We start from the raw sequence: 14,327 nt of genomic DNA, 5'->3' as shown, positions 1-14,327 counted from the left end.
GGGCAATTTGAAAAATTCCACGTGCTCTTGTTTGTAAACAAAGCCATGTGCTTTTGACAGCTGTCATCTTTAAACAAGAACGCATCGCTGACCTCAGTGCTGCCATCTTTATGCCACTAAACTTCATAGCTACCACCTTTGGCATGTGGTGGCGGGCAATTTGAAATTCCACGTGCTTTTTGACAGCTGTCAGCCGCCATCTTTAATCAACAGAGCATCGTGCTGCCATTTTTACGGTACTAAACCTCACGGCTACTACCATAGACATGTGGTGTTGGGCAATTTGAAATTCCACGTGCTCTTGTTTGTAAACAAAGCCACGTGCCTTTTGACAGGTGACAAGTTCACAGTGCCATCTTTAATCAACAGAGCACCGTGCTGCCATCTTTACGGCACGAAACCTCATCCTTAGGAACGTGGTGGCGGGCAATTTGAAATTCCATGTGCTTTTTGACAGCTGTCATCCGCCATCTTGCATCGCTAACCTCAGTGCTGCCATCCTTACGGCACTAAACCTCATGGATGCCACCTTACGCATGTTGTGGAGGGCAATTTAAAATTCCACGTGCTCTTGACAGCTGTTAATGGCCATCTGTAAACCAAGCCACGTGCTCTTGTTTGTAAACAAAGCCACGTGCTTTTTGACAGCTGTCATCTTGCATCGCTAACCTCAGTGCTGCTATCTTGACGGCACTGAACTTCATGGGTGCTACCTTTGACATGTGGTAGCGGGCAATTTGAAAAATTCCACGTGCTCTTGTTTGTAAATAAATCCATGTGCTTGTTTGTCAGCGGCCATCTTTAATCAACAGAGCATCATGCTGCTACCTTAGACCTATGGTGGCGGGCAATTTGAAATTCCTCGTGCTTTTTGACAGCTGCCATCCTTAATCAACAGAGCACCGTGCTGCCATCTTTACGGCACTAAACCTGATCCTTAGGAACGTGGTGGCGGGCAATTTGAAATCCTACGTGGTTTTTGACAGCTGTCATCCTCCATCTTTAAACAACAACGCATCGTGCTGCTATCTTTACAGCACTAAACGTTATCCTTAGGCATGTAGTAGCAGACAATTTGAAAAAAATCCACGTGCTTTTTGACAGCTGTCAGCAGCTGTCTTTAACTACATGCAGATGGCTTACTGCTATCTTGACGGAAGTAAACTTTATAGCGCGGGACTTAGCCACGCCGCCAGCAAGCAAGTTGCCCTTTACAACTTACTGCGATGTTATAGCAAGCTGCCCTTCTCAACATACTTACCGAGCTGCCCTTGTCAATCTACTATAAACCAAGATGCTGTTAGAGATGCCGGCTATGGGCGATTACACAAGATGGCGGCTATACACAGGCTCTTATGGAGAAATCTGGCTGAGGTGGCGGCTGTACAATAGGCTGTTATGAAGGAAGCAAGAGATACTTTGTAGTAAAACAAGACTAGAATCTAACACTGTTCAGAGAGATACCTTTGTAGAAAAAATTTCCTTCTGAACATACTTACTGAGCTGCTCTTTTCTTAGCAAGCTGAGACGATGATATACTTACGAATCTGCTGAACACCTTCTTTCTTGACATACTTACTCTTCATCTCCGAGTATTTAAGCAAACGAACGAAACTTTATCTTGCAAACAAGAGGAAGGAGCGGGAGGAGGAGGAGGAGAAGGTAATACCTAATCTAAAATAAAATGATATGCCAATTCTACATTATTTATTACATCTTGTACGAACAAGTTTCATCTTGAATCGTTCGCTGTAGTGATATATATACATGTTCGTGTACTTATGTACACGTTTTATGTTACTAGTAATAATGCAATTCTTTTATGTGTGCCGTCGCCATAAAAATTATTTTATGTACACGTTTTAGTTGGTGCTGTACCCCCATGGAACACTGGTAAGGGAATCACTATCCCATACACGTTTGTCATCGCGAGGAAGCAATGAACATCGATCGTATACACATGATGTTTACGTGATTGAATCCTTTTTTTTTTTTTGCATACAGAAAGCGGCATTTCTAGAGGTAAGTACATCGCGATAGTGTTGAAGATGTAAACGGCTAACAACGCTTGAACGTACGCCTTTTGCTTATTTAACAGACTGTGAATTTTGAGTGTCATAGGCATACATTTTGGTGCTAAACCAATAAACTCAGTCATGATATTCATGCGGCATTCACCTTTCATAAGCCCTGAGACTTTCTTGTTCTGTAGCCGAATGTTGAACGGATTACTGGGTGAAAAGGAAGAAGTGTCAAAGTATTGCGAATGGTTTGGATCACATCGTAGACGTCCGTCTTGCGAATATGATAAATGAAACTATCTGTATCGATATACAAAAGTGTAAGATCGGAAAACTGTTGCTTTGCAATTCCGTGATGAAAATCATACATTTTAAATTTTGAAAAATCAAGCATAGCCATTCCTAAATAAATAGGATTCGCATAGACGATCTCCTTTTTTTCATTTCAACAGAAAAAAGGTCACGATCAATAACATGATAGGTTTGAAATTTGGTTTTGAGCTGTACATGCGAGCCCCATACCGCCCATCCCATTGATTAATTAAATGGATGTCGCGATGTTTGCGTACATTTTCCATGCTTTTGCCATAGATCGAGTTATTCATCAGTTCGAAAAACGTGTTGCTGTAGCACGCTCACGATGTTCAGTATTCAAATCTATGTTCGTTTTAAGCCATGCTTCCTGCTTAAACGCAACGATACGATGAATACGCTCTAACTGTAAGCCGTATTCCAGACATTGAACAAGACATTGTATGTGCATAACATTTCGCTTTTTCGGAAAAAGAGTGGCCATTAGTTTAGTATACAGTATTTGGATGTATCGTTGGGTGGAATAATTTTTCAACACGAAAAAGGAAGATCAAAATGTGAATCGTGCAGATGCGAAGGGTATGCAATATTACCTTCCAGCTCGTAGCCGCGACAAGGATCTTTAGCAGCCTCAAAAACATCAAAATGTTGAATTTCAGTGTCTGTTAGCCATTACAAAATCTTTACACGGTAATGGATGTGACATGGCTCACCCATACGGATTATTGACATCAAAATACATCAGATAAGAATCTTCTTTCTCTGAATTATAGTTGTCTAGGTAGGGATTATTCGCGATGGCATGCCTGTTGACAAGCGAAACGAGTCCGCCGCGAATACCGCGTTCAAAAAACAAAAGCATGTCGACATCCGTTAGAAGATCAAGTTGAACACTGGTACACAGACAGTAAGGTGTTGTGTAGTAATAGCAAGGGTCTAATCCATAAATAAATAAACATATTTTACGAAACTTCTCAAACACATCACAGAGTAAAAGTGTATCTACCTTCAAATACAAGTCAGCATATTCACCTAAGGTCTGTAGATGAAACGTTTACCACACCTGGCAGGCATACAAATAGATACCGTATGCTTATCGTATGACGATGGGCTGAGTGACGGCGTGCTACATTCACTTAACACACTTGTAAATGCAGACTGAGGAGGTAATTTTGTTTCTTCTAATGTTTGAAAGCTCTGAATATAGTCATAGGGCAGAATACCTTTCCTTATGCAAAGTTTAAATTGTTCAGGATCTGAAAAATACTCTCGAATGCATTTCAAGTCGTTGCTGGAAATCCCATTTACAAGTGTATCAAGTAAAAAGTTCATAAATTTATAGGAATCTAGAAAGCGAATGCTGATATCGCCTACACGATAACTGAATGAAATAAAGCGTTCATGATTTTGCGCAATCACAGTGAACTTTGTGCAATTTAATTGTGCAAACTCACGAAGAATGAAGTGACTGTCGTAGCCTGAGCAGTTATGGAAAAAGCATGGAATAAATTTCGGTACACGATATGAAAGATTGCTTGAATCACGTGCAGGTCCGCGATATTTCCCAGTAAAGTGACAATGATCACTAACCTTAATCTGGGGGGGGGGGGAGGCTGTTTACAGATGTGACATTCATCAGTTTCGTCATGCAAAATCATCTCATCCATTGTCATTTGAATGGGTACTGGTTGTGAAATAATCGTATGAACGCGTTCCGTTGTTTTCATTCATTTAGTAGCCATGCCGCACAGTTTTCGCCTCGATACATGCTAACAAAAGATAGTGATGTATCGTACGAACAAACAACTTTGTAAGCTACTGAAAACGGAGTATGCTTTTGCACGTAATCCGTGTAGGGTTCGCTCATGTCGGGTTGGCAACGATCAAAACGTACAGTAAAACATTCAAAATATGCATAAACCGTGAAGGGAACAGGTTTCTGTAGATAATAATTCTCACACTTCATTTGTGCATTTTGCGTGGTTGGGAGAACAAGTTTTACGGCAGGATGTGTTGCACAATCATCAACATGTCTGGCTAAGATGTTATCGCTCGCATATATACTTTTTGTTTGTGTGATGAAAGCTGAGAACTTAACAGACGACAAGGATTAGATATCAAGCAGTAGTGGCTTGTGTTTTCATTGCAAACGTATAAAAGATGAAGATGATGTTGTTTGTGAGAATAAGCGGTGTAAAGTGGCCCTACAATACAGTCTCCGTCAACACCGTATACAGAAAAGGAAAAATTCGTATTGTTTTCTTCAAACGTAGAAATGTTTGCTAAATCCATAGGAAAGGAAACACCTTCAAAATTTTATGACTCTTGCAACTGGATAAACATGCCTTATACTGAAATGTTCTTGATGGTCTATCTGTTGTTGCTGGTTTCAATGCTATAGCGATGCACCATAAAAAGCAATAGTCATCGTTATTGTCAATATTGACGACTGCATTCTTATTTATAATCGCTTGAGGAAGTTTAATGTATCGCCTACCTGAATTGAAAGGTTCAAATTTGCACACATTAACTTGAAGATGCAAAATACTTTCAAGTGCCTTATTACTCGCTCCTTCTTCAAACTTTTGAAATTTAGCCAGCAATGTGTTTGCGAAACCATACCGAAATATCGTCTGAACATAAGAGTTTCGTCATTTTAAAAGAAATGTAAAATGTTTCATGAATTTCCTGATTATCTTTGAAAAGAATGATGGAACATGCAAGACTAGCGTTAAGTTTAAGCGCCGTATGCGTAGACAGCAAAAAACTGAAAACATTATAGCAAGAGAGTAAGAAACAATTTGGATCTGAATTATTTGATGAATTCCGTATAATGCCGCTTAGAATACGCGATGAAGAATATGTATGATGTATTTATAGTCTCCCAATTCATAGTCATAATTATGCAGCAACAACGCTAATGAGATTTGACAAATAGATAGCTAATAATAATAATAATAATCGTATGGCCTCAGCTACCGTGTGCAGACATTTCAATTTGACGCCATCTGGCTGTCTGCTCGTCAATTTCGACGTTCCGTTTTACTCTAGGCCCTCACTAGATGGCAGACCGAGTAAACCGGATCTCTCTTGGGCGTCTATGGCTGAGATTTAATTAATTTTGTCGGGTAAACACCAAATGTGTCACCAGAGATCTTTTACATGCCGACATCGTACGACATGGAGTGTCGAATGGACTTTTTTCCGCCCTTCAAAAATCCGACTACCTCTGCCGGGTTTGAACCCGCTATCTTGGGATCCGGAGGCCGACACTCTACCGCTGATCCACAGAGGCAGCTAATAGATAGCTGATTTTGTTCTTCTATTTTCTAAATCAGGTAGCGCACTGGGTAGAAAAACTTAGAAGTCCTTACAGACACATAAAATTCTTTCCTCAAATTTTAATCCCTGATTTAGCGGTAGACTCGTCACTGGCCTGGATAATCCGTTTGATTTTTCTACAAAAAAGCGAAATACTATTTTTTGAATTAAAAACACAATGTAAACATATAGGATCGATAAAAAGATCGAAACATACCTTTTGAAGCCTGCAAACTGTAACTCGAATAAATGACGGCGATAATTCTTGATGTACCTAGAAAAAAATATTAATGTATGTCTGTAGCTTGAAAGATAGGCTAGAAAGGTAAAGGAGCTTAAAGTAAAGTTAGCACTTGCGTCGCAACCTTATGATGATAGGATAGGAAAGGGCACGAAGGTTAGTCGGTTCGTCAACAACTAGCCTAGCCTTCTTTACTGAGCTATAATACACGCAGCTCGCAGATCTTTATCAACTAGTAAAGTTGCTTTCCAAAAATGCAACCACTAACCAACAGTTTTACACTAGGCTTACCTTAAGGTAAAGACTGCTAAAGAACTGAAGAATGCTCACTGGAATAATGTTGACAGCAGACGATGATTTTCTAAAACAAAGAAAAAAGATATTGTAAATAATAATAATAATAATAATAATAATAATAATAATAATAATAATAATAATAATAATAATAATAATAATAATAATAATAATATTCAAAGAATGAAACTTACTTTTTAAGCAGATCTGAATCACGATAATCAGCTTCGTTGAAAATAAGGGAATACAGTAAATTGCCTATTCGTTTTATAGGCACACACGATTTTACATCATCACCACTTTACACACACACTGCAAACTGTTATGCACTTTACATCCGGTGGACTGTGGACTCGCTGCTGGTGAACAAAGCAGGAAGTGGAGTACAGTTGTAACAAAAGTTTACGCAGCTAAGTAGTGTCTTCAAAGAAGCGGACGGTAATGTGTCTAGTTAAAAAGTACTAAAGCACACGCCTTCAGGGTGTGCAATAGATTTAGTTCTTCTAAATCAGTTAGCACACTGGGTAGAAATACTTGGTTGTCCTTCCAGACGCATAAAATTCTTTCTTCAAATTTTCAACCGGCAGTAGGCCGAGTCGGATGGAGGTGTTGAACAGAACCCCTGGAGTAGGCTATGTGCCAGCACCGAGCCGTAGTTTTACACAAGCTAAATGCTGGGAAGCTGTAAATATATATCATGCTGTTAATGGTGAATCATCCGTCGGATCGGGGCGTTGAGCAGACACCCAGAGTAGGCTATGTGCCGGCACTAGGCCGAGTCGGATGGAGGTGTTGAGCATAACCCTAGAGTAGGCTAAGAAGGCTAGAATCGAACACTGTCCAGAGAGATACCTTTGTAGAAAAATCCATGTGGCTAAGGTAGTAGCCGTGAGGTTTAGTACCGTAATGATGGCAGTACGATGCTCGGTTAAATAAAGATGGCCGCTGGCAACTGTCAAAAAGCATGTGGGTTTGTTTACAAACAAGAGCACGTGGAATTTTTCAAATTGCCTGCCACCACATGCTAAAGGTATGAGGTTTAGCCCGTCAAGATGGCAGCACTGAGGTTAGCGATGCGTTGTTGTTGTTGAGGTTTAGTGCTGTCAAGATGGCAGCACTGAGGTTAGCGATGCGTTGTTGTTTAAGGATGGCGGATGACAGCTGTCAAAAAGCACGTGGCTTTGTTTACAAATTCAAATTTCCCGCCAAAATTCAAATAACCGCGCTATGACGTCAGAAAAATTCCGTTAGCTCTAATTATTAAACAGTAAAACTTTAGTGCATTCGCGAACCTAACCTCTCATCTACCATCTTGAAGGGGACTATCCTTAGTTTATGACAAGATGCCCTTCCCGACGCTAATTAGACAATATAGCGCTCAGAGGTTAGTACACATGATAGCGGCGGCTGTTATGACCTCCTCCTCCTCCTCCTCCTCTGTCAAGGCATAGCTCTATCGAGCACGCATCGCGAAGGCAAGAGTGTGCACGTGCTGCAGTAATAACAGCATTGTGCATGTTTAGACTTGAACACATACTGCTGTTCAAAACATATCACAACAAGTGTTGAGAACACATATAGTTCGATGTTGTAGAACACTTCTTTGCAAGACTAGAATTAAACACTGTTTAGAGAGATACATTTTCCCTTCTCAGCATACTTACTCAGCTGCTCGTCTGAGACGATAACAGAACACCTTCTTTCTTGACATATTTACTCTTTATCTTAAATCATTGTTGAGATCGATAGATGCCTTTAGTCACGGTGACTGATTGAATTTTAGTACGCGATGAATTTTGGTTAACTTCAAACCACGCTGCAAACACTGTTTTAAATTCCGATAATGAATGACATACTTAGATTTGTCACACAAATTAGCGATTAGCATCTTTGTTGTTGATGTGATGTACGGAGACTTCATATTTTCATAGCAGAACGGTAAGTTATTATGAGAAGTGTGTAATTATTTAGGATACTGTAAGTAAACTTCAAGGAAATAGCCTTTATTAGCTTCATCGTCTAGGGTGTGCAGCTGTAAATCATCAATTTCGCACTGCGGTAGCTGGCAGAAACTATTTAATGGTAGATGATGACTCATCGCCCACCCATACTGATTGTTAGCATCAAGATAAACAATATACTGAGATTCCAAACTAGAGTCAAAACTAGGCATGTACTTATTGTTTGCCTTAGAATACCGCCCAGTACACTGACTTAGGCCACCTCGAATAGACGATTTTATAAAGTGCACCATATAGATATCTGTTAGCAGTTCCAAATTCACTTGCGTGTATTTTAACATGGCATCCCAACTTAACTCGGGCACTGTAAAATACTGACATGGATCAAGGCTGTGGGTTTTCTTGCAAACACAGCGAAAATTTTCGAAAATATCAGCTAACAAAAGTACATCCGTCTTTAAATATAAGTCAGAGTATTCGCCTAGCGTTTGAATGTAGAACTGCTCCCAAATACGTTGTGCATGTAAATAGTCATCATCACTAATATCCGCTGAATTCAGCGAGCTGTAAAATGATTGTTTTGCTGGCAGGACGCGTTATTCGAGGCGTTCTAAGCAGTCAATATATTTATAACAGAAGGCACCCTTACGCCGAATTAAATTAAACTGCTTTTCTTCAGGAAAACACGTCGAATTTCTGTGAATTGTTCTGGGTGCAAATTACTCGAAAGTTTATCAAGGTTACTCGCCATAAAGCGAAACGAGTCAAGAAATCTCAATTTTATAGAATGCTCCTCATCTACTTTTACACACTTTGCAAATACAATGTACCGCTCTTTGTTCTGAGGGATTATGTCTACTTTTTCATCTGCAGTTGCAGAATTCATACTAGTCAGAAATTTCAAAGCACCGAAAACTTTTTAAAATTTTGTTAAACCGGATATGCAACAGCTTCTTAACAAAACTTTGTCTGATCATAATTTATTTAAAGTTAATTTCGAACTTTTTGCGTTGTATATTAAGAGCACAGATGAAAGTGAAATAACTGAAATTAAATCATTTAATGCCAAGAATATTGTAGTGAGTGAGTCAACTAATTTCAGTGATGTACTTAGGGATATCTCGAACGTTATTTCAACGAAGAGCGAGGAATTTTAGGAAAAAAGTCACGTTGGACTTTAGTTGATATTTTGTATCTAGAAGTTAACATCAATAAGTACAATCCTTTGCGAGGATCTTCATACATCGAGCTGCCGACATGGATTAAGCGAAAAAAAGCTGTTGTGAACGTTCAAAACAATGACGAGGCGTGTTTTGCTAACTCACTTCAGATGAATGTCGTTTTGTCGAGTCGCAAGGTTAAAAACTAGAAAAAACAAAAATTCGATTAACAAAAATCAGATACAGTAACCAGCTTAAGGTTTGAAGAGAACAACTAATGATCAATAGAGATATTACTGCCTAAGAGTAGCACAAAGTAATAAAAGGAAAGGAAAAGAAAGAGCATGAAGGTTGTTAGATTATCAACAGAACTGCCTAGCACTAACCAACAGTTTAGGCTTACCTTAAGTTGAAGACTGCAAACTGAAGAATGGTCACTAGAATAATGTTGACAGCAGACGGTGATGAGCTTGAATCAAAGTACCGGAATTGAGTAAATTAGTTATATACACACACGGGGAATTGCACTACATTTGTAACAAAAGTTCATGCACTGACTTTCTAAGCGGTCGGGAAAAACACAGGCATTCAAAGTAAGCAGTAGACTAAAGCCCTTCTTCCTTCCGGTGTTAGTATCCCAAGAATGGTCGTTAACAAGGAGCGACTCTAAGTTAACAACAACGGGCCGTAAAGAAAGTAGGTATCATCTACGGTATCCCCTGCCGGATCGAACCTGATATGTTGACAACACAAGACGCCGAAGTATCGGAATGTAGTCCCTCAAGAGTGTTACCGACACGAAGCTGATGTATTTAAGCAATACCGGACTGAGCTAGGATCGAACCTGCTATCTTGACAACACGAGACGCCGAGGTACCAGAATTTAGTCCCTTAGGAGTTCAGCCAGTAAATCTACCGACACGAAGCTGAACCACCGGACTGAGCTAGGATCGAACCTGCTATGTTAGGGTCAGAAGGCCAGCGCATGATCCTCGAGCTCTGAACTTGGAGAGTGTAGACGGGACGCTGAGCTGAGTTTTGTGATCCTCGGAGCGCTGAGTTGAGCAAAAAGAGAGGGATCCAACATCTGCGGTATCCCCTGCCTGTTATCTTGGGGAGCGTAAACGGGGCACTCAGCTGAGTTTTATATGTTGGAAGAACACTGAGCTGAGCAAAAAGAGAGGGAGCCGACATCTACGGTATCCCCTGCCTGTTATCTTCTCGAGCGTGAACGGAGTGCTGAGCTGAGTTTTGCGATCCTCGGGACGCTGAGCTGAGCAAAAAGAGAGGGAGCCAACATCTACGGTATCCCCTGCCTGTTATCTTGGGGAGCGTAAACGGGGCGCTAAGCTGAGTCTTGTGTGTTGGAAGAACACTGAGCTGAGCAAAAAGAGAGGGAGCCGACATCTACGGTATTCCCTGTCTGTTATCTTGGGAGCGTAAACGGGGTGCTGAGCTGAGTTTTATATGTTGGAAGAACACTGAGCTGAGCAAAGAGAGAGGGAGCCAACATCTACGGTATCCCCTGCCTGTCACTTAGGAGTTCTTTTACGTGTTAGTAAATCTACCGACATGAGGCTGAGCACTTTTAAGTACCACCGAACTGAGCCAGGATCGAACCTGCTATGTTAACAACACAAGACGCCGATGTGCCGGAATTTTGTCCCTCAGAAGTTCTTCCGTGCACCTTCAGACACTTTCAGGTCTAAAGTCTTTCTAGGGCTCTCTGCTGCTGCTGTTACTTATTGCACAGTTTGTAAGCGAGCAGTGGACTTCGTACCGGGCGAAACTTGCTGATACATCGCATTCCTGCGAGTGTGCTCTCGCGCTGACCGACTCTTGCAGCAGCTTGAAGCTCACTCTAATAAATATTCATACAACGTTTCTGTAAAACACCCACTCACGATATTTCTTGTCCTGGGGACTTGGTGCATTCAACAGATATGCCCTTACAGCTTCTCAACATTTAGCTTAATACAGTCCGGTGCCGGCACATAGCCTACTCCCAAGGTGAAACGCCTAAATAGCGGGGTTCGAACTACACTGTAAATGCTAGGAGGCGTGGCTAGCCGCTTCCCCGCTCCTAGCCTTTTCTTCTTAAGAATCCGTTTTACGACCGGATGCCCTTCTTGACGCTAAAAGTCTAAGGACCTGGATTTTAAATCGCAAGAATCTGTTTTACGCCGGATGCCCTTCTTAACGCCAAAGGTATAAGGACTGCGAATTTGCAAGAAACAAAAATAGCTTTGCTCACGACAACGCAAGAATCTGTTTTACAGCTAGATGTCCTTCTTGACGCTAGGACTGGGATTTTAAATCGCAGTATCCAGTGTCTTACTTTACGAACAACGTCATGTGCATTTTTACAAGCAGAGCAGACAGTTAAAGCATGTTGTTGTTGTTTTACAGGCAGATGCCCTTCCTGACGCTAAAAGTCTAAAGACCGGGATTTTAAATAGCAAGAATCTGTTTTACGGCCGGATGCCCTTCCTGACGTAACAGGACCGGGATTTTACAGTAATGTATATTTTTGCTAAGTTACTTCCATTAGTAGCAGAGAGGTTGCATGCTTTAATTCTAAGTTCGTTACAGTTGTTGCACAAGAATTGTTAAAGCAAGTTACGCTAAGCAGCAGCCGCTCAAGGCTGTAGTTTTTTGCTTGCTTCTCTCGTCGTACATGCTTTGACTCGAATCCTATCTAGGTCCGTCGGATGGGGACCGTCAACAAGGGCATCCGGTTGTTCTCTATAGAACACCTTGCTAGCAGCTCGCTTGCTTGCTAGCAGTAAGCTATGTGCGTGTAGTTAAAGATAGCACCTAACAGAATTTTTCAAATTGCCTACTACCACATGCGTAAAGTTGTATGCATGTAGATTTAGCCAGCACTATGCTGCCACCACATGTCAAAAGTATGTGGATTTGTGCTGTAAAGATGAAAGCACGGTGCTCTGTTGATTAAAGATGACCGCTGTCAAAAAAGCACCTGGAAATTTGCCGCCACCATATTCAAAGGTAGTAGCTAAAGATGGCAGCACGATGCCCTGTTGATTAAAGATGGCCGCTGTTAGCTGTCAAAAAGCACGTGGATTTAAATTACTCATCACCACGATGAGGTTTAGTACCGTAAAGAGGGCAGCACTGAGGTTAGCGATGCAAGATGGCGGATGACAGCTTTCAAAAAAGCACGTGGCTGTCAAAAAAGTACGTGGCTTTGTTTACAAACAAGAGCACGGGGCTCGCGGTAGAGGCCTCTGCGCAGGGACCTTCGGTGGCGGTGGCGGTGGAGACCTCTCCCGAAGGCCTGTGATGGCGTAACTTATTCTACTTCTAACCTAACCCAATGAGGTTAGGGGTTAGGTTAGCGTCCGTGATTGCAGCTTAGGTTAAGACATCATCGTGACGTCATAACCTTACCCACATGAGGTTAGGCCTGCTCACGTAGGTAAGGTTTGACGTCACAAGGACGTCATTGACCTTACATCATTGACTAGGGATCAATGACCTCGCATGCACCAAGTGTGGGAAAATGCTGACGATGCACTCATTGTTTTAGAACATACACAGCTCATTGGCCTGGAAGACTTCTCAACCTTTGTTCACAACATGCGGTACTCCCGACTGTTTTCGTCTGCCAAATTTATCATGAATGAAAACGGGGCTTGTCCCCTGATTAGTTGTAAAAATCAAACAAATGTATGTAAACTATTTTGCACAAGGTATTTTGAAATTACTATCAAACACAGGAAAGCAATTAAATTGTTTATTAACTCAATTTTGACACGTGTACTTTAACACTGATGTGCATATGTGGTCATATGTACACTCCTGTTTAATGAAGATTATTTTGAAATTAACATAAATCAGCGAGAACTTACAAAAGGATCGTCGTGCGAGTTATGATTTAAACTTTAAAAGAATGTTAATTCTTTAAGTTTCTTCCCAGAAGATTCACACTGCTACCGGGACTGACGTGACAGTTATTTATACGAAGAGTTTCAATTGGTTGGAAATGTATTGAACACGTGACAAAAACAAATAAATATGGAGGAATGAACTTCCATTACGCCAAGACTGGAAAAAACCCTCATGTTATTTATGATGTCTTAAATTCAAATGAATTTGGATTACATTACAAACACATGTAATCGAATTTAATTTTTATTAACGCGGCAGATGACTCATTAAGTTATTTTCTCCTATCATACCTGTGTTTTGTTAATATGAGTCAATATAAATATTTTAATTTGTTAGTAGTTTTCTGATGTCTAATGACTTGTAAATTATTTGTCAACTTATTCTTTGCAAGGGGAGATGTTAGTAAAAATATTGCTGTTCACAAAATTCTGCTTGATGCAGTACTTCAGTTTTATTGCCAATCTTTCTTCCTCCAAACTATGTTCTCGGGGACATTTTAATGAATGAAACGAGGCTAAGTAAGCCTCAACTTCCCATGCAGTTTTCTTAGTCGGCACATATTGCATTGCTGTTTCAGAAACTTATGTTTTCTGCACATTATGTTTTACCATTTCGGTTCCCCACTTGCTTTACTCATATGATGCAGTAGTAGCCATGATGTAATTCACTCACTTCAGGTATTGTTTCCAAGTGGACTTGCCGATGTGTCTGATAAGTTTTGAGTAGTGATCGCTTACAACGTCGGACAAGAAAAATGAGCACAAACTGGATCATTACATAAGCAGCTGAGAAAAATTCCACTTTTATCGTTCCTTGCGGGTTGGGCCACGCTCATTGCAATAGACCAGTCCACAGCATGACAAAATAGACAGGAATCGGCCACTTTGCTCTTTTGTGTCACACATTTGTATGACAAAGATTCCGTACTTCATAATATTTTAGCTTGCATTGTACACGATGCAAGAGGTCTGTTCGTGTTGTCAAAATAGCATTTTCTATATTTGTAACTTTCAAAACAGAACTATCAGTCGTGCTGCGATCCGCTGAACACTGGCGTCGGCCAAGTTTCGCTGTATTCTGTCTGGCGCAACAGAAGAGCGTA

The 14,327-nt window shown here is 40.7% G+C and overlaps 1 protein-coding gene across 3 annotated transcripts in view; it reads left to right on the top strand.

Moving 5' to 3' along the window:
* Nucleotides 1-13,958, top strand: part of GIIIspla2 (Phospholipase A2 group III) — a 143,312-nt gene extending 129,354 nt beyond the window's left edge. For all 3 annotated transcript variants that reach the window (XM_068229538.1, XM_068229536.1, XM_068229537.1), the window contains one exon: nt 11,720-13,958. The gene's annotated coding sequence lies outside the window, so the exon portion shown is untranslated. The remainder of the gene's footprint in view (nt 1-11,719) is intronic.
* The last annotated feature ends 369 nt before the right edge of the window (nt 13,959-14,327 follow it).

This window comes from Anabrus simplex, chromosome 10, assembly GCF_040414725.1.
Source record: "Anabrus simplex isolate iqAnaSimp1 chromosome 10, ASM4041472v1, whole genome shotgun sequence".
NCBI classification, from domain to species: domain Eukaryota; kingdom Metazoa; phylum Arthropoda; class Insecta; order Orthoptera; family Tettigoniidae; genus Anabrus; species Anabrus simplex.
Note: the sequence above shows the minus strand (reverse complement) of the source record. Positions and strands in the feature narration are given on the sequence as shown.